This window comes from Canis aureus, chromosome 2, assembly GCF_053574225.1.
Source record: "Canis aureus isolate CA01 chromosome 2, VMU_Caureus_v.1.0, whole genome shotgun sequence".
In the NCBI taxonomy this organism is placed as follows: Eukaryota; Metazoa; Chordata; class Mammalia; order Carnivora; family Canidae; genus Canis; species Canis aureus.
The window spans coordinates 1,689,472-1,708,056 of record NC_135612.1 but is presented as its reverse complement, the minus strand read 5'-3'; the positions used below and the strand labels follow the sequence as shown (position 1 = coordinate 1,708,056).

Below are 18,585 nucleotides of genomic sequence, written 5' to 3'. Positions count from 1 at the left end.
TGTTAAGATACCTGTTCTGAGTATTCTTGTCAGAGACATGTGCATAAAACCTGTGAGTCCTTGCTTATCAGTCTGCAGTTTTTTCTCTGACTAGCCTGTCAGTGTTGTTTAAATTTAACCAGGTTTTTATTTTTATTTTTTTAATTTAAATTCAATTTGCTACACATATAGTATAACACAGTGCTCATCGCATCTCGGGCATTAATTGGGACCTGTGGATGTTATTTAATGCCATCTACTTTCCAGGATGACAGGAAAGAAATCTGAAGTTAGTCTGTTCTTTTTCCTTTGTAACTAATACTCTTTGTCTAGAAACTTATAATATTTTTATCATTGGGATTCAAGTATTTCAACATGCTAGCCATAGATGTTGTCTTTTATAAGTTACTCCTGTTCAAATTCAGTGAGCATTTTTAACCTGCAGAATCAATTTCTTTCTTGAAGCCAAGGAATTTTCCCCTAGTATCTAATTATTGCATCTTTCCCTTTGTTTCTTTTTCTTCTGAATCATCTAGTATTTGCTCATTTGGACCCTCGTGTGTTTTCCAAATTACTTCTCTTTTCCCTCAGGATTTTTTTTTTTAATTTTTGTTCTGTTTTGAAACATTTCTATACTTTGATTTTTGGTGACAGTAATTCAGTTCTCAGTACTGCTCATTTTGTTCGTCATTGTGCCTAATGTATTACATTTTTTAAAAAATTAAAAACTGTGCTTTTCATTTCCTGAGAGTGTGTTTTGAAGCTGTGACCTACTGTCCTTAAGTCCTCTTCTTCTTTTGTTGCTGATGATGTTAAATGTGTAGCCTGTCCCCGTTAGAAATTCTCATCCCTGAGAGTTCCCTTTTTGCTGGGAGCCACAAGTGGTGCTTGCTCGTTCTTCCCTCATCTGGTGATGCACCCATTTGGGCACTGGTTTTTATTACCTTCAGGACTCAGGTTGACATCACCAACAGAATGGTGGGGCCATGTAAATTGATGATAGACAAGTGTGGCTTATTCCTAAGGAAGCCTCTTTCCTCTCCACTCTCAGCTACACACAGTTGGTGTCAGGCTTGAGAAGACACAGAAGTCAACATTGTTGTGACCATGTTATGCTTTAGGTCCTGTTCTAAGCAGTTTATGCAATTAAATATTACTATTATAACAACTCTTGGATCTATACACTGTTATCTCCATTTTATGAAAGAGGAATTAAGAAACCTGCCCAAGCTTTCACAGCTAGGAAGCAGTGGGGCCAGGACTTATATCCAGACATTCTTTATCCATAGCAAGGGAGTATATTATTCTGCCCACATGAGCATTCCTCACGTGTGTGTCCCTAATGGCTGTTCCAGGGTGGAGGAGAGGTACTAAAGCTCCTCCAGAGGTACCGAAGCTCCTCACGAATCAGAATCTCACCAGGAATCCCAGGGCTCAAATCCTTGCTTGTGGCTTTTCCACTGCTAGTTCTCAGATTCTGTTGGCCAAAGGAGGGAAACATCCTGTACCATTACCTCCTCAGAACCCAGCTAGGGCAAGGCTTTGTACACACCCTTTTACAAACTCTTGCTTCCTGACAGCTATCGTTTAGATTAGATTAGAGGAAGCTTTTGTTGGAGGCTGGAGCAGTTTGAATAGGCTGGAGTCAGGCACGTGCATCAATATTATACCATCCTCTGAGTGTAACCTGTTTGAGGCTGCTGACTGTGTGCATTAACCAGTCCATTCTCAATTTCCTGGACTTTATAGAGGGTGTAGTAGTAGCTCAATAAGTATTTACAAAATGAAATGATAAGAGGCCTTAATCATCTTAAAGCCATCCCCCTAAAGTAGGTTAGACCAACTAGACCTAGAACTCCATCCCCAAACTCTAATTCCCAAACCAATCCTTTTCTCAGTCTTTGGAAAGCAATCTCTGAGGTCTGTCCTTTTAGAAGAGGGAAAGGGAATCCTTTATTCATTCTTTTGGTTATGAGTTTACAACAATAATAAAAGTAAAGACTTTAATTTCTTATTCATAAATGAATAAACATTGTGAATATGGAAGTACTCTAGAAAACTCTTGTGTGTGTGTGCATGTGTCTATTTGTGTGTCTGTGATGATAAGGAAGAAAAGAGAAAGATCAAGCTGATGAAAAGTTAATATGGCAACCCAGCCCCACAAAGAAGGAAAATGTTGCTTAGCAACTAGAAGTTTCAGGAAGGAAAATTCTAAATTCCACTGGGGGGAAGTGTGGAAGGTAGGTAATACATATCTAAAATGAAGGCTTTTGAGATGACGGTGATGGTGAATAATCTGCTTTGAGAAATATGCTGCTGCTCTTCCTCTACATGCACTGAAAATTTGTCCCTGTCTCAAAGCATAACTAATAAATGGCCAAAATGAATGGAGTGACCAAATTGAGGTCAGCTTGTTCATTACAAATAGATGTGGCCAGGGACCAAAAAGGAAAATCATTTGCTACTTCACTGCTCTAATTGTTTTGTTTTTTTAATTACCAATTCATGAATATATTCTCATGGTAAAAAGTTTTTAAAATTCAGAAGTATTAAGAGCAAACCCTGAAATGACCCTTCTAGTGTGCTGCTCCTACTTTCCTTTCCAAGGTGGTACCACTGTCAGGAGTCTGCAGGCATCCTTCTGTCCTTGCCTGTGCATTTGTGTGTGTGTGTGTGTGTGTGTGTGTATTTGCTTTCTAATTTTTAAAAATATTTTATCTATTCATGAGAGACACAGAGAGAGAGGCAGAGACACAGGCAGAGGGAGAAGCAGGCTCCCTGCAGAGAGCCTGATGTGGGACTTGATTCCGGGACCACTGTGGGGTCACAACCTGAGCCGAAGGCAGATGCTCAACCACTGAGCCACCCAGGTGTCCCTGCTTTCTAATTTTTAACACAAAGGGAGTCAAACCCTACTATTTGAACTTGTATGTATATATGTTACATATATGTATATGTATGTTTAGAAGTCATTCTTTTTATGTGCCATACACAACTTTCCTATCGATGGGCATTTCATTGTTTCCAGTTTTACATTAATACAGGCAATAAGGTTATTGAATATATCATTGGTTACTTGAGAAAGTATTTTTTGAAAATGTGTTTCTAGAAGTAGAATTGCTAGCCTAAAGGGATTTAAGATTTAAAAAATATATTTCCTAATTACCTTCTCAAAAGACTTTAGACTTTCCTCTGCTTCATCTGAATGTGTCAGTTTCCCTGAAACTCTCTCACATTTGACAGTTTATACCATCTGATAAGTGAAAAACCACACACACAACTTACACACACATGATTGCCAGTGAGACTGACTATCCTTTATATTTACTGGCCATTTTGTTCTCTTTTTGAGAATTGCCATCTGGCATCCTTACTCATTTTAGTGTTGAATTGTTTGCCTTTTACTGAATTATTTATAATCATCCTTATACATTCCGGTTATTAATACCCTGTCTGCTAAATGTGTTACAGTAATTTATTTCCACCACATGTATTTTATATTTTTTAAGTCCCCCCCCCAATTATACAGTGTTTTAAAGTTTTTTGAGAGAAATCTGTCATGTATACTTGGTTTCTGGGTTGAGGGTCTCACTTGAGAGGACCTTTGCTACCCCAACAGTTGAAAAGTATTCTGTATTTTACCTCTGACACATAGACATTTTTGCTTAATGTTTAGTGCTTTAAACTATCTAGAATTTGTTTTAGTAAATAACATGAGGAATGAATAGTATCTTGCTTTATTATTTCATATGATAGCTACTTTTCTACAAATTAGTAAATATATAATTTTTCCCACTGATTAAAAGGACAAACTAATCATGAAGTCATATATGTGTGAGTCTGTTTATGTACCTATTCAGTTTTATTGACTTGTTTCCCTGTTCCCAAAATCTCCAGTTTTAATTAGAATAAACCTCACCACATGTATTTGTATTTCTTTAGAAGTCTTGTTCATTGATAGTCTTTCAGATGGTTTTTGCTCTCCTGGGGCATCTTCTTTTTCATATTATGAAAGAGGAGATTAGATAGATAAATAGATACACATACAGTCTTTTGGATTTTGTTTTCCAGGTATTTTATGTTTTTTGATGAGATCTATTTTTTCCACTGGGTATTGCTTATAAAAAGAAATGTGCTAGCTTTATATTTCTTTCTCCTATGCCTTCATTACACATCATTACTGTAACAGCTATCCTTTTTTGTGTGTCTTTAGTTACAATGCTTCTCATATTTTGCCATAAGGCATGATATTTTCTTAGATTTCATATAAGCACCCTTTATTTATTTTTTTAAGCACCCTTTATTAACAGGGGATATTTCCTTTTAGTTTTTGTTTGCTAATTTCTTGAATTATTAAAGAACATTGAATATAATCAAATGGATTTTTTCCTTAATCTGCTAATAATGATTTATATTTTTATGTCCTAATATTTAACCAGGTGTTCTGGGAAACCTTTGTTAGACATTTCCTTATAAGCATACATTTCAAGATTTTTCCTCTCATTTCTACCAATGAACAGAGAGGAATGACCCTATAATACAGTGTGAATACGGTAATAGAGAGAACTGGTTAGGCTTTGTGCCAGTCACAGCTGTACCAGAAGAGGTTGGACAGAGATCTGTCTACCTCACATAAAGTGCAGAGGAAAGGGGTTAATATTAGTTCAGATACATGAAAAAAAGAAACAATTTCACAGGCAAAAGACTGAAATAAGGGTGACAGTATCTGAATTTGTGTAATGTGTTGGTTATAGAATAAGTGGTCGATGGAGTAATATTCTAATTTCTGAATCTCTTAATGTACTGAAATTTCTACCTCTTGATCACACACACATACATCCAGGAAGCAACTTTTATCTGATTTTGGCAAATACCTAAGAGATGACTTCTGTTTGTTTATGATGTATTCTTAAATTTTCTGCTGGGTTTAGAATATTAATATTTACTTCAGGATTATGATATCCATGCTCATGAGAAGAAGTTGGATTACATTTCTCTTTTTTATACACTTTTTCCTTTGTTGATAGTAGAGAATTGCTGTTCTCATAGGATGACTTAACAGCACTTTCATATTTTTTTTTAAGATTTTATGTATTTATTCATAGAGACACAGAGAGAGAGAGAGAGAGAGAGAGAGAGAGAGAGAGGCAGAGACACAGGCAGAGGGAGAAGCAGGCTCCATGCAGGGAGCCCAACGTGGGACTCGATCCCGGGTCTCCAGGATCACACCCCGGGCTACAGGCGGTGCTAAACTGCTGTGCCACTGGGTCTGCCCCACTTTCATATTTTTTTTAATGCTCTGAAACAGTTTATGTATAATGTAGAAAATATCAGCTATTTGAAGTCTGATAGAGTTCTTCTATTAAATTACCTGGACCTGAAGTCCTTCAAAGAATAGATTTTAATTGCCTTGTTCATTTCTTTATTACTAATAATAGTTCTATTCCTATTTTTATACTTTTTGAATTAATTATAATAATATGTACTTTTATGTGAAGTGATACACTTCACCTAGTCTTCTAAATATGTGGCATAAGGATAACCATAATATTTTCTTATAATTCTTACCCTATTTAATGTAATATTATGTTCTTGTTCCACTGATAATGTTGGTTGCTGGTCTTTTCTAATTTTCTTTTCAATAGAATTGCAAGATGTTAATTTAATGGGATTTTCCAAAGATAAACTTTTGGTTTCACTTACTGTACTTAATCTTTTCATTGTATTTAGTCAATAACTGTTTTATATTTATTAATTCTTTTAACTTTTGGGGGGTCTATTTGTAGTCTTGTTTCTTAAGTTATATGTGTAACAAGATGAGTAAATCAGATATTTATTGTCTCATTTTGTCTGAAAACCAAAGGCCAAAAGCAAAATAATAGGGGACAAGAAGCCCTATATTTCTAAATGAAGGGATAATTCACCTGTGTACAATTGACAGAAGAACTAGCTGAAAAGCAGTTTTGTGACCATTGGCCCTAAACCCAACTTAAGGGGAATAAAAGGATTGAGGTTGGAGAGCCAGGGAAAAGAAGATATTGTGAGGAATGTTGTCACTTGGTGACATTGTCCAGCCATACTTCCCTTCACATTTAGTGTGTGGGGTGAACGAGTGGCAGCAATGTTACCCCTGACCTCTGGACAAACTAGAGGGACTTCAAGAGACCTTCTTATAGAATTGTATATCCTTGCCTTCGCGTATTGCCCCTGGTGTTTGATGAGGCAGTTTTTGGTCTGCATTTACAGAAAATAAAAACAGAAAGTATGTGGCTAGAGCTATCTTCCTGGGGAAGAGCAAAGAGAGGTGCCTGCTTCCACTATGGCTGAAGAGAGGCATGTGTTTTCCTAGACCAGATGCTCTCATAAAAATGGGAGCAGTTGGGATGAACGGACCAAAAAGAGGCTGGAGGAAACATTAGATACTGAATGTGAGAGCAAAATCTTAAGTGGTAGGCCGGAAGCAAAGCTCTGCTCACATCGAGAGAGCTACAGTTGGATGTTCTGGTGAAGACATCTCTATAAATTATAAGTCACCAAAATACCCCATGAAGCCAGCAGTAAAAATCAGCAAACCCAGAGAGCACTCTCACCACATCACAACACCCCTCCTTTCCTGGAATAGCAGCCCCAGTACTCCCCTGATAGGTTACGTTATGTTGTGTCAGGCCTTTATTCCCCTCTACCCCCTTATGCCATCTCTGATTCTGCCCAACTCCAACCTTGGAGGGTCCTAATATCACACAGCTTAAAGTGTGGCTTTGAGTGAGGAGGAACTGAAAGAGCAAGGACAGAAATTCCCACACACATCCTACCGTCTGAATTTCAGCTGAATTTCAGCCTGAAATGAACCTGAGCTGGGAGGAGGGGAAAAATGAAGGATTAACTAAATTCCCAGTGTAGACTATTTCACTAAAATGGACAGCTTAATTATTTGAATAAAAACAATTGGTATTAGAAGTTTTGGGGGTTTTTTTGTTTTAGTGTTTAAGGTTAATGATGAAAGCTATGATCTTTTCTCAATATTTTATCTGAGAGGGGAAGAATAAGACTGTATAATGGATTTAAGAGGATATGAAAAAATAAACTCATATTATGTTTGCATCCTATCAATTTCTGCTAGTTCAACATACCAGTTACATAATCTTAACTCATTTATTTTCAGTCTTTGTTGTTTACTAACACATGCATTTAAAATTGTATTTCTGTGAGTACTGTTGTGACTACATTACACAGATTATCATAATTAGTGCATTCATTTTTACTCATAAAGGATTTAAATTATAATTGTAATTTCAATTTTAATTTTATCTGAAGGGCTTTTAAAAATTTACAAGTGCATGACTCTTTTTGCTATTTTTGCTAGTTTCTTATTTTACTGTATTTGGAAAGAAAACTTGTCCTGTATGATTAGTCTCTTTGAATACTGATAATTTTCTTTGTGGCTCAACACACAGATTTCTACCTGAGGGCTTAAATTCAGTATCAAAAGGAGCAATTTGCATGCCCATAAATTCTTCCTTTTGCAATTTTATGTTCTGACCTCCTTGATTCAGAAATCTCAGGATCTAACTTTGTGCCACTCCATGTCAGCTGTGTCCTACAGCTCCTCAGACTATAGTCCCTTTCCTGGAATAGCAGCCCCACTACTTCCCTGATAAGTTATGTTGTGTTGTGACTTGATCCTCGTTATTAGTCTGGAGACCAGGGGGATGGTGAGAGGATAGGTGCTGAATGGGATGCTTACTATCTTGAAAGACTGTGGAGGAGCGGTGGGCCACATCTACAGGCCTAGATGGTCAAGGAAGTCTGTTGTTTCAAGTTTCTCCAGTGCATTAGCCAAGATGATTCCATACCAAAACTCAGAGTCTCATTTGTTTTGATAAAGGGCCTGACCTTGGCAAAGTAGACTTTCCAGGATTGAGAATTTCTCTTTCTCTGCCACTAGCTATCTTCATAATTAAGTCCTGTACCTGATTCACAACTCTTCCAATGTTCTATTGCAGGAGGTGGGATTTTCTTCAAAAGCTGCCACAGGGGATCCCTGGGTGGCGCAGCGGTTTAGCGCCTGCCTTTGGCCCAGGGCGTGGTCCTGGAGACCTGGGATCGAATCCCATATCGGGCTCCTGGTGCATGGAGCCTGCTTCTCTCTCTGCCTATGTCTCCGCCTCTCTCTCTCTCTCTGTGTGTGACTATCATAAATAAATAAAAATTAAAAAAAAAATAAACAAAAGCTGCCACAGAAACCCTCTACTCTTTCCTACTTTACCTTAAATTGGTGATTAATCATCCATGGCCTTTTATTTTCTTTTTCCAGTGCTTGATTGCACTCAATAAAATCCATCTGATTCCATTGTCTTTATAATTATGACTTTTCTTGGGATACCTGGGTGGCTCAGTGGTTGAGCGTCTGCCTTTGGCTCAGGGCGTGACCCCGGGGTCCTGGGATCGAGTCCCACATCAGGCTCCCTGCAGGGAGCCTGCTGCTCCCTCTGCCTGTGTCTCTGCCTCTCTCTGTTTGTCTCTCATGAATAAATAAAATCTTTTAAAAAAAATTATGACTTTTCTAAACCCGTCGAAGATTTGAGACCATTGCACCATTGCTTTTCCTTCTACTATGATTCCATCTCAGTTCACCACTAGTGAAATTTTAACAGTTATACAGTAGTCTCCTAAGATGACCCCAATTCCATGGCATCCTACATGTATATGTCACACATCCTGTCTCCTCTCCCTTTGAATCTGGCTTATGCTTGTTAATTGCTCTCTGATCAATAGAATGTGGAATGAGTGATGCCTTTGGCCTAGCCTTTAGTTGACCTAGCAGTTTCCACATCCTCTCTTTTGGAATATTTATTCTTGGGATGTTCCCTCTTGGAACCCAGCTGCCATGCTGTGAAAAGCCTACTTGTTAGACATTTTGATCACCACTTCCAGGTGATCTCACAGTTGAAGCCTATGAATGAAGCTTCCAACCATATGAATGAGCTCAATTAAGCTCCTTGATGACTGCAACCCCAGTTGACCTTATTGAAGCTGGAGAACTGCCCAACCAAGCCCACAGAATAATGAGAAATAATTAAATAGTTATTTTAAGCCACTAAGCTTTGGAATTATTTGTTAGGCAACAATATGTAATCAGAATATGTTACCACAGTATGCCAGGAGCTACCATACTCCATTCACTACTAATGGGATCTTCATTGTTAACCAGCTGGTGAGTGATTTGGCTACAAAAATTCCATCTTTAAAGTCCACTTCCTTGGACCACTTAGCACCAACTGTCTGAAGCCAGGTGCCCTTAGATACATTTGTTGAGATAGAGAAGACAGAGATAATAATCATGCACAGAATGTATTGGGGAGCAATCAGGAATAATGCCTATGAGGGAATAAGGAAAGGATTGAGAAAAAAAAAAAAAGTTCAGTTCATTGATCTGTGATGTATTTGTCCCAGAGGTCTCAACCAATCCTGAAGGGAGCTTTAATTATGGGACCTTCAGAGGTGTCCTAAATTGAGGTAAAAAGTATGGGATGAGTAAGTGGATGCAAGCAGCTTCCAGGGAGGGAGCTAATTTTGAGGAGGCATCCTTGTCAGTGCACCACAGCATCCACTATACTTCCAATTTAAATATTTTATAGTACTGTTTTGTTTCTTTTCATTCCTTTGTCCTTTATCTATCAAACTGTCATTGTCCTATTTCCTCCCCTTTGTTATTTGAAGACTATAAACACTTTCTATTATTCCCATTTTTCCTTACATTTTTAAGTGTGTATTAACCTTATAACTTGCTATCGATGTCCAATGACTTTATAACTTGCTGTCAATGTCTGATTAATCAGAGTATCTCTTCTTTGCTTGGAAAGAATGGAATTTGTAGTCTACCTCTATGTTTTCTGCTCCTAACCTCTCTCCTCTGCTGCCTCTCATGCTTCTAGACTGATGTGTTATATTAACACACATTATTTTATTTGCACTAATAACTTTTAAAACATAGTTTTTTGTTCATTTAGCATTCTTTCTTGTATTCTGTGTCGCTGTCTTTTACATATAAAGCATTTTGTTGCAGTTCATCCTATAGTCATTATTTCTGAGAGGAAGAATGAGTGATAAATCTTCTGACTCCCTAAATACTCAGAAGTGTCTGTTACTTTGCTTCACTTGAAATGCTAGTTAACTTGGTCATATCATGAAGATTTAAAATCAGATTTTTTTCTTTCTTTCTTTCTTTTTTTTTTAGAGAGGGGGAAATGGTAGGTGGAGGGAGGTATTGTAAGAAGGCTCCATGCCCAGCATGGCACCCGACACAGGGCCCAAGGTGGAGCCTGAGGTGGGACTTGATCTCACAAGCCTGAAATAATGACCTGATATAAAATCAAGAGTCAGATGCTTAACTAACTGAGCCACCTGTTGGGTTTTTTCTTTGAACTTTGAAATGATAGCTTCTTTGTCTTTGTACATCCACTGTTACTGATGAGAAATCTAGTGAAATTCTATTATTTCTTTGTAGGTAACTTGGTTATTCTTCCCAGAAATTTTAGTATTCATAGCACTAAGATATATGTCTATGTGGGTCATTTTACCTTCACTTTTTGTTCTAGAATTTCAAATAAATCAAATCATACAATACATACTCTTTGGAGTCTACTTTCATTCAGCTTAATGTTTTTGAGACTCACTCATGTTTCTGTATTAATTGTTTATTACTTTTATTGATGAATAGTACAGTTTAAATTTTTCTTTTCTGATTATTTGTTGCTGGTATACAGAAACACAGTCTTATACTGAATTTTGCATGACTTTGTATTCATTGACTATAAACTCTTTAATTCTAATAATTTGTAATTGAAAATTTGGATTTTCAACATAAGTAATCCTATCATCTGTAAGTAATAACAAGTCTTTTCTTTCTTTTCAATATTTATTCCACTTAGTTTTTTTTTTTTAAATCAATTTTTTTTTAATTTTTATTTATTTATGATGGTCAGAGAGAGAGAGAGAGAGGCAGAGACACAGGCAGAGGGAGAAGCAGGCTCCATGCACCGGGAGCCCGACGTGGGATTCGATCCCGGGTCTCCAGGATCGCGCCCTGGGCCAAAGGCAGGTGCCAAACCGCTGCGCCACCCAGGGATCCCTTAGTTTTGTTTCTTAATCTTGCCTTATTACATTGGTTAAGACCTACTATATAATACTGAATAAAAGTAGAGGTAGTGGTAGAGAGTATGTTTTCATCATTTCTGATCTCAGAGGGAAATTTTTACATTTCACAATTGTCTGATTTTGGCTGCAGATTCTGTGCCTACTTCACAGTGTCTTTTTTGGCTTTTATAATTAGTGGACTGGACTTTTATCACATTTTTCTCTATCTACTGAGATGGCTTTATGATTTTTCTTTAGCTCTGTCTGCTAATGTGGGTGAGAGGGTGAGATACATGATTGACTTTATAATATTAAACTAATCTTGGGTTCCTGGAATAAACCAAACTAGGTCATGATACAGATTTACATTTTTTTTTAATTCATGAGTGATATTGGCCTGAAAATTTTTTTCCTTGTAATGTTTTTCTTATAAACCTACTGATCCTGAATTCAAGAGTCGGTTAAAAATTAATCTTTCTTTTTATTTTCTGGAGTAGTTTGTGTAAAATTGATGTTCTTTTTTCTTAAAATGCAGAATTTACCAGTAAGCCCATCTGGGTCTAAAGTTTGTGTGTGTGTTTTCACTAGAGATTCAGTTTCTTTAATAAATATAGCGCTGGCCAGATTTTCATGTTTCCATATCCTCTTATGACTTTCTAAATCTCTATCAAATTTGTGGTAATTTCTCCTGCTTTAATCCCAATATTGGTTACTTGTGTCTCCTCTTTCTGTTGATGATCTGCGGAGAGAAGTTCATCAATTTCATTGGTCCTTTTGAAAAACTATATTTGGGGTTTCTGAGTATCTCTATATTTGTTTTCTATCTTACTGGTTTTCCCTCCTATCCCCTCTTTCTAGTTTATTTCCCTTTTTTACATATGATCTCTTTTTCGTTACTAATTCCTTGAGTTGGATACTGAGATCATTGTATTTCAAAGCCAGAAAATGTTAGGAAAGATGAACAAGGCAAGAAAAGCCAGGTCATCTAGCTAAAGAAAAGAACTCTGCAATTGTTTGGAAATCTGGGAAATTTAGACGATAATTTCGAAGACTCAGGACTCAGGCTATCCTCTGTGAAGTGGAAATTGAAAATAGAAATAAATAAGGCAGAGTACTAAGCTTTGTGACACTATATGATTTTTAAAAATACATCTTTATATTAGTTTCTTTAAAAATTAAGCTGGATAAAAATATAATGAATACAGTAATTTCAGTTATGCAAAATCCTAGAAAATGTGAACTTCTTTATAGCAGACCAGTAGTTACTTGGGTTGGGGGTGGCAAGGCGAGATAGAAGGGAGAGATTACAAAGGAGCACCAGGGTTGGAGGTGATGAGTATATTCACTATTTTGATTGTGGTGATGGTTTGGCAGGTATATACATATATCAAAGCTTATAAAATTGTACATTTTAAATATTTACAGTTTATTTTATGTCAATTATACTTCAATAAAACTCTTTAGAAAACATACCATTAAGGAAATAACAGGAAAAAAAGATGTCACTTTATTGTCATCTTCCTTCTCTGACAGGAAGTTTATTGTAACTCTTATCTTTTTTCTTTGTATGTAATGTGTCTTTTTTTCTCACTACCTCCACATTTTCTCTTTGTCTTTTGTTTGCAGCAGATTAAATATAATATGCATTGGTGGTATATTAATAATGTACATACACAGATATGTAAGTACTTACATATGTATATAATATTTGATTTATATCCTTGTTCTTCTCTAAATTTCTTGAATTTGTAGTTTGATGTGTGTTACTAATTTTGGAAAATTCATAGCTATTACTGCCTCATACTTTTCTCCTGCTTTTTCTTTCTTCTCCGTCTGGAATTCTATTTAGGCATATGTTAGACTGTATAAAATTGTCCCATAGGTCTTGGATACTATATTCTGTGTTTCAATTTGGATAATTTCTATTATCTATCTATAAATTCACTGGTTGTATAACCAGTGATATATCTGTTGATATACATGTTGAAGATTTTCTTCATTTATTTTACTGTGGGGGTTTTTGTTTCTTAAAATTCCATTTGATTTTTTTCTCTTGGATCCCATTTCTTGGCTGAAATTTCCCACTGATCTTAAAGTTTTCACCTTTTCCATTAGAGTTTTTAACATAATAATCTCAGATATTTTTTAGATCTTTCTTAGATAACTAACATGCCCATCATATCTGAGTCTGGTTCAGTTTATAGTTATGTTCCTTAGCCATATGTTTATTTCTTGATCCTTTGTTTGCCCCATAATTTTGTGTTGTAAGTTGTGCATCTTGTTTTGGACAGTGGAAACTGTGGTACACAGATTTTATGTCTATAAGTAGGAGTGCCTTCCCTTCTTGTGGGGATTTTGTGTGGGAGTTTGAGTTAATCTAGTGAGGATTTTGGTTGGATTTGCATTTGTTTACGCTATGCTTAGCCTCACTGCACAACATGTTTTGTATTTCTCTACCAATATCTTTTGTTTAGGGTGGGGGCTGGTTTTTCTCAGCATTTTTCTCTGTGTTGCCCACCCTTAGCTTTAGGTCTTCTAGGTTGAACTAAGCCACAGAGTAGGCCTGTATCTGTGCTCTTGAAATATTCTACTGTTACTTGTTACTTGATGCTTGTTAGCTTGGTGGTGGGGAGCAGAGGAGACCTTCTCTGTTGTTCTGATTAAACTTTAGTGTTAGGTAGGTCCTGTGTTTTAGAGATGTGACTTTCTGAGAACTCTAGCCTTTCCGCCATTTGTAGTTTCGTGTTTAGGACACATTCCTGCCTCTCCCTTCAGGGAAGAGCAAGTTTTCTGATCCCTTCCTTGTGGGTTTGTGCCTCTGCCTCGAGATGTCAATGTTTGTTGCCTCCCCCTTCCTGCAGAATAATGCAATTTCTTTTTTTTTTTTTTTTTCACATAGTAGAGATAAGGGAGACAGTCATGGCTGGTTTTCCACCCCCTCCTAGTAGCTGCTGTCTCTTCTTCTAGATCTGCACCATGAGGCATGCTTTTTCAGGACTCTCACCCAGTTTTCTGTGTGCCCAGTAGAGTCTGTGGGGAAAAGTCTGCAAGGTGTGAGCTCTTCCTGCATATGTTGCTCCCAGGGGGTTCACATTCTGTTCTAAGCCCACATTCAACATCCCCCAATTTGTTAACTCTTCATAAATAATTTTTACTATTTTGTGGCTACGTTTGCCACAGGTAAGCAACTGCCATCTTTCCTGTGGAAGCTCTGTCCTAAGATTTTAGACTACTTGGTTGTCCTGTGACCTCAGTTCTCTGAAGTGGTAAGAAAATCTTGACCTTGCGTTCTGGCTTTTGGTTGTATTATAAAGATTGGAGCAGTGCTCTTTGCAGCTCTCTACATCCTGAGTAGAAACCAGAAGTCTTTTAATTGTTTTTATTTAATCTTTGTATCAATTTCTAAGAAGTCTTTATGTATTCCAGGGACAAATTCTTTATCAGATATTTGTATTAAGAATATTGACTCCCAGTTTGTGACTTGTGTTTGTATTTTCTTAATTTTGTCTCTCAGTGTGTAGAAGGTTTAAAACTTAATAAATTCCAATTTTTAATTTTTTTCTTTTATCTTTAGAACTCACAGTATCTTGTCTAAGATATTTTTTCTCTTATAAATTCCTGAAGATATTCTTCAGTTTTTTTTTTAGAAGTACTGCCATAGTTTTAGCTTATATGCATAGGTTTATCCATCTTAAATTAATTTTTGTTTGTGGTACAAGGAAAAGATTGAGGTTTGTTTTTTCCCATATATTTATCCAGTTCTAGTACCATTTACTGAAAAGACTTTCCTTTGCTCATTAAATTGGTTTGAATCTGCTTACGAAAATTAATTGACCACATGTATATAGTGAACTCCCTATTCAGATTTCATTTCTTTAGCTTTATTGTAAATTTTGAAATCAAAAGAGTAAAACCTCCAACTTTGTTCTTTTTCAGAATTGTTTTTGGGGCAGCCCTGGTGGCCCAGCGGTTTAGCGCTGCCTTCAGCCTGGGGTGTGATCCTGGAGACCCGGGATCGAATCCCACGTCACGCTCCTTACATGGAGCCTGCTTCTCCCTCTGCCTGTGTCTCTGCCTCTTTCTCTCTCTCTCTGTCATGAATAAATAAATAAAATCTTAAAAAAAAAAAAAGTTCTTGTATTCCAGGTATTTTGCACATTTTAGAGTAGACTTTTTAGTTTCCACAAAGACTACTAAAATTGGCCTATATAATTTAGGGGATAATTGACATGTTTACAATATTGAGTCTTTTAATCAATGAACATAGTATATCTTTACATTTATATGGATTTTATTTCATTTCACTTAGCAATATTTGGTAGGTTATGGTATAGAAGATTAAATTTTTATGCTTTTTCTGTTGTAAATGGAATATTTCTATTCCATTTTCCAAATATTTCTTGCTAGTATTTCAAAATATAATTGATTGTTTTATTTTTATCTTGCACCCTGTGACCTTTTTAAATTTACTTAATAATTTTAGTAGTCTAAGTCAAATCCCAGGATTTTCTGTGTAGAAAAATCAAATCATCTATAAATGGTGACAGTTTAACTTCTTCCTTTTTAATATTTATAGACTTTTGATTTTAGCTAAGTTAACGAATTGGCTACACGGTTACTATAATTTTTAATTGGCTATATTATATACAGTTTGCATGCAACAAATACATCAATTTTTAAAATATAAGTAAGGAGTTTTGACAAATCACATAATAAAATCATATAATCACCATCAAAATCATGATATAAAATTTTCTATCCCTCCCAAATCCCCTCAAACCTATTTTCAGTCAATTGTCTACCCTGCCTTGGACTCTGATAACCATTAATCTGCATTTCGTCACTAATTTTTACCTCTTCCTCATTATTATATAGAAGGATTTATATGTAGTATTTTGTATCATATTTTACTTCTATATATTATAACCCACAAAGTTCCATATTGTAGTTTTTACTTTAAACCATGAGTTGTTTTTTAAGTAAAAGGGAGAATAATAACTAGAGCTTTTTCTATTCCCACATATTTCCCATTTCTGCTATCTTCATTCCTTTCTGTGTATATGAGTTTTCATTTTTTTTTTTTTCCTTTCAGCCTAAAAATATTCCTTTAGGGGCACCTGGGTGGCTCAGTCGGGTGTCCAACTTGATTTTGGCTCAGGTCATGATCTCCGGGTTGTGAGATTGAGCCCCATTTTGGGCGCTGTGCTGGACATGGAGCCTGCTTAAGATGCTCTTTCTCTCCTTTTCCCTCGCCCCCCTCAAGAAAATCCCTTTAGTGTGGAATTCTGTAGCTACAAGGATTTTTAGTTTTTGTTTTTGTTGTAGTTAAATGTCTTCAAAGTTAAATAACTTTAGAGATACCATTCCATTATTTTTTGGCCTACATTATTTTTGATGAGGAATCATCTGTCATTTGTATTATTACTTTCCTATAATATATAATATACTTCCTTCTCTCTTTCTCTTTCTCCCCCATACCCTCAACAGGGGATGCTTTCGAACTGTTTTTTTTTTTTTTTTTTTTTTTTAATCTATTGTTTTTAGGCATTTGACTTAAATGGGCCTATGGTGTGATTTTATTTCTTTTCTTTTTTTTATTTTTATTTTATTATTATTATTTATGATAGTCACAGAGAGAGAGAGAGAGAGAGAGGCAGAGACACAGGCAGAGGGAGAAGCAGGCTCCATGCACCGGGAGCCCGATGTGGGATTCGATCCTGAGTCTCCAGGATCGCGCCCTGGGCCAAAGGCAGGCGCCAAACCGCTGTGCCACCCAGGGATCCCTGTGATTTTATTTCTACTTCTATTTGGGTTTCTGAAATTCTTGAATCTATAAGTTGATGTTGTTTACTTAAATTTGGGGAAATTTAAGCCATTTTTTTCGAAAGAGGTTTCTGCTCTAGTTCTTTTCTATCTCCTGGGACCCCGGTGATATCTAAGATATCTTGACACTGTCCTATAATTCACTGAGACTCGACCCTCCCTTCCCACTTTTTTCGCAATTTTTTGTTTTCACTTGCTGTTGTTATTGTTCTCTAGATTGGATAATTTCGATAGTTGTGCTATTATTAATTCTCTATTGCTGCAAAACAAATTATTCCAAAACTTAGTGATTTATAACAGCAATAATCATTTATCTCCCACAGTTTCTGTGTATTCAGAATCCTGAATTATCTGAAATTCTGAATTATGTGGTTCAGCTCAGGTCTCTTAGGTTTTAGTCAGATGTTGGCTGGGGTTGCAGTCATTTGAAGGTTTGATTGGGGTTGGAGAATTTACTTTTATGATGACTGACTCACATGGCTAGTAAGTTGATTCCTCTCCACATTACTATCTCCATGGAGCTGTTTGGGAATCCCATGGAAGTTGGCTTCCTTTGGAATAAGCAATTCAAGAGATCAAGGCAGATTCTGTAATGCTTTTATGACTGTGGAAGTCACAGAACTTTACTTCTACATGCTCTATTTGTCACATAGGTCAACTCTGATTCAATGTGGTCAGTGAACCCAGAAAGTCATGATTATCAGGAGATGATTAGTGGAGACTCTCTTGGAGGTTAGATATCATAGTCTATCTTTGGGTTTGCCCACTATTTCTGCTGTAATCTGCACTCTTCTGTAAGCTCTTTGATTTTATTTTCTAATTTCAGATAATTTGCCCATTCAGCTTTTAAATTTCCAATTTTTCTTTTGAATGGTTTCCATTTCTACAATAGTATTATGCATGTATACATACTGTAATTATTTTTCTAAAAAATTATTTGAACATATTTATAATAACTATTTCAAATCCTTTGTCTATGAATACCAACTTATCTAAATCATCCTAGAGTTGGTTTCTGTTGATTGATATTTCTTTCGACTGTGGTTCAACTTTTTCTACCACTGCACGTATCTAGTATTTTTTTTTTTTTTAATTGTATACTGGATTGTCTGTGATTCTTTGCAGAGACTCTAGATTCTGTTATCTTTTCCCTAAAGAGAGTTTTTAAAAATTTATTTCTTGTAACACAGTTAAACTTGGTGAAACTCATACCCCAAACCATGTCTCTACTATGATAAGGAACAGCTAAAATTTTTTCTCAGCTTTTCAACCTTCCAGTTACTGCTTTTTGTGCTTTCTGCTGAGTTCCTTGGAGTTTCCCACACATATGCATAGTTCAGAGATTGGCCTTGTATTTGAACACAGTTTATATGTAGATTTTTGGATTCTTCCACTGTGCTCCCTCCTTTCTGGAATTTCCCCCTCAATTTCTAGCCTCCCTGCCAGCCCTGAATTCTGTTTTCTGACACCTCAAGCTACTAAGAGTTGTGTTGCCTGCAGAGCCCTCAGAGGAAGAGCTAAATAAATGTGCATCTAATTCAGAAATTCCTTTCTTTTGAAGGTTACATCATTTTCAGTTTTCTGATTTTGGTGGATCTCTAGCACATTTAAATAATTCTTTTTATATTTAATCCAGAGATTATAATC

General features: G+C 36.2%; 1 protein-coding gene across 2 annotated transcripts in view; it reads left to right on the top strand.

Annotated features, from left to right (window-relative positions):
- Positions 1-18,585, top strand: part of CAMK4 (calcium/calmodulin dependent protein kinase IV) — a 270,420-nt gene that overhangs the window by 54,715 nt on the left and 197,120 nt on the right. The window contains exon 1 of one of the 2 annotated variants that reach the window (XM_077861509.1): positions 2,165-2,219. The exons of the other annotated variant lie outside the window; for it this stretch is intronic. The gene's annotated coding sequence lies outside the window, so the exon portion shown is untranslated. Of the gene's footprint in view, positions 1-2,164; positions 2,220-18,585 lie in introns of those variants that run through there. 2 annotated transcript variants of the gene reach the window in all.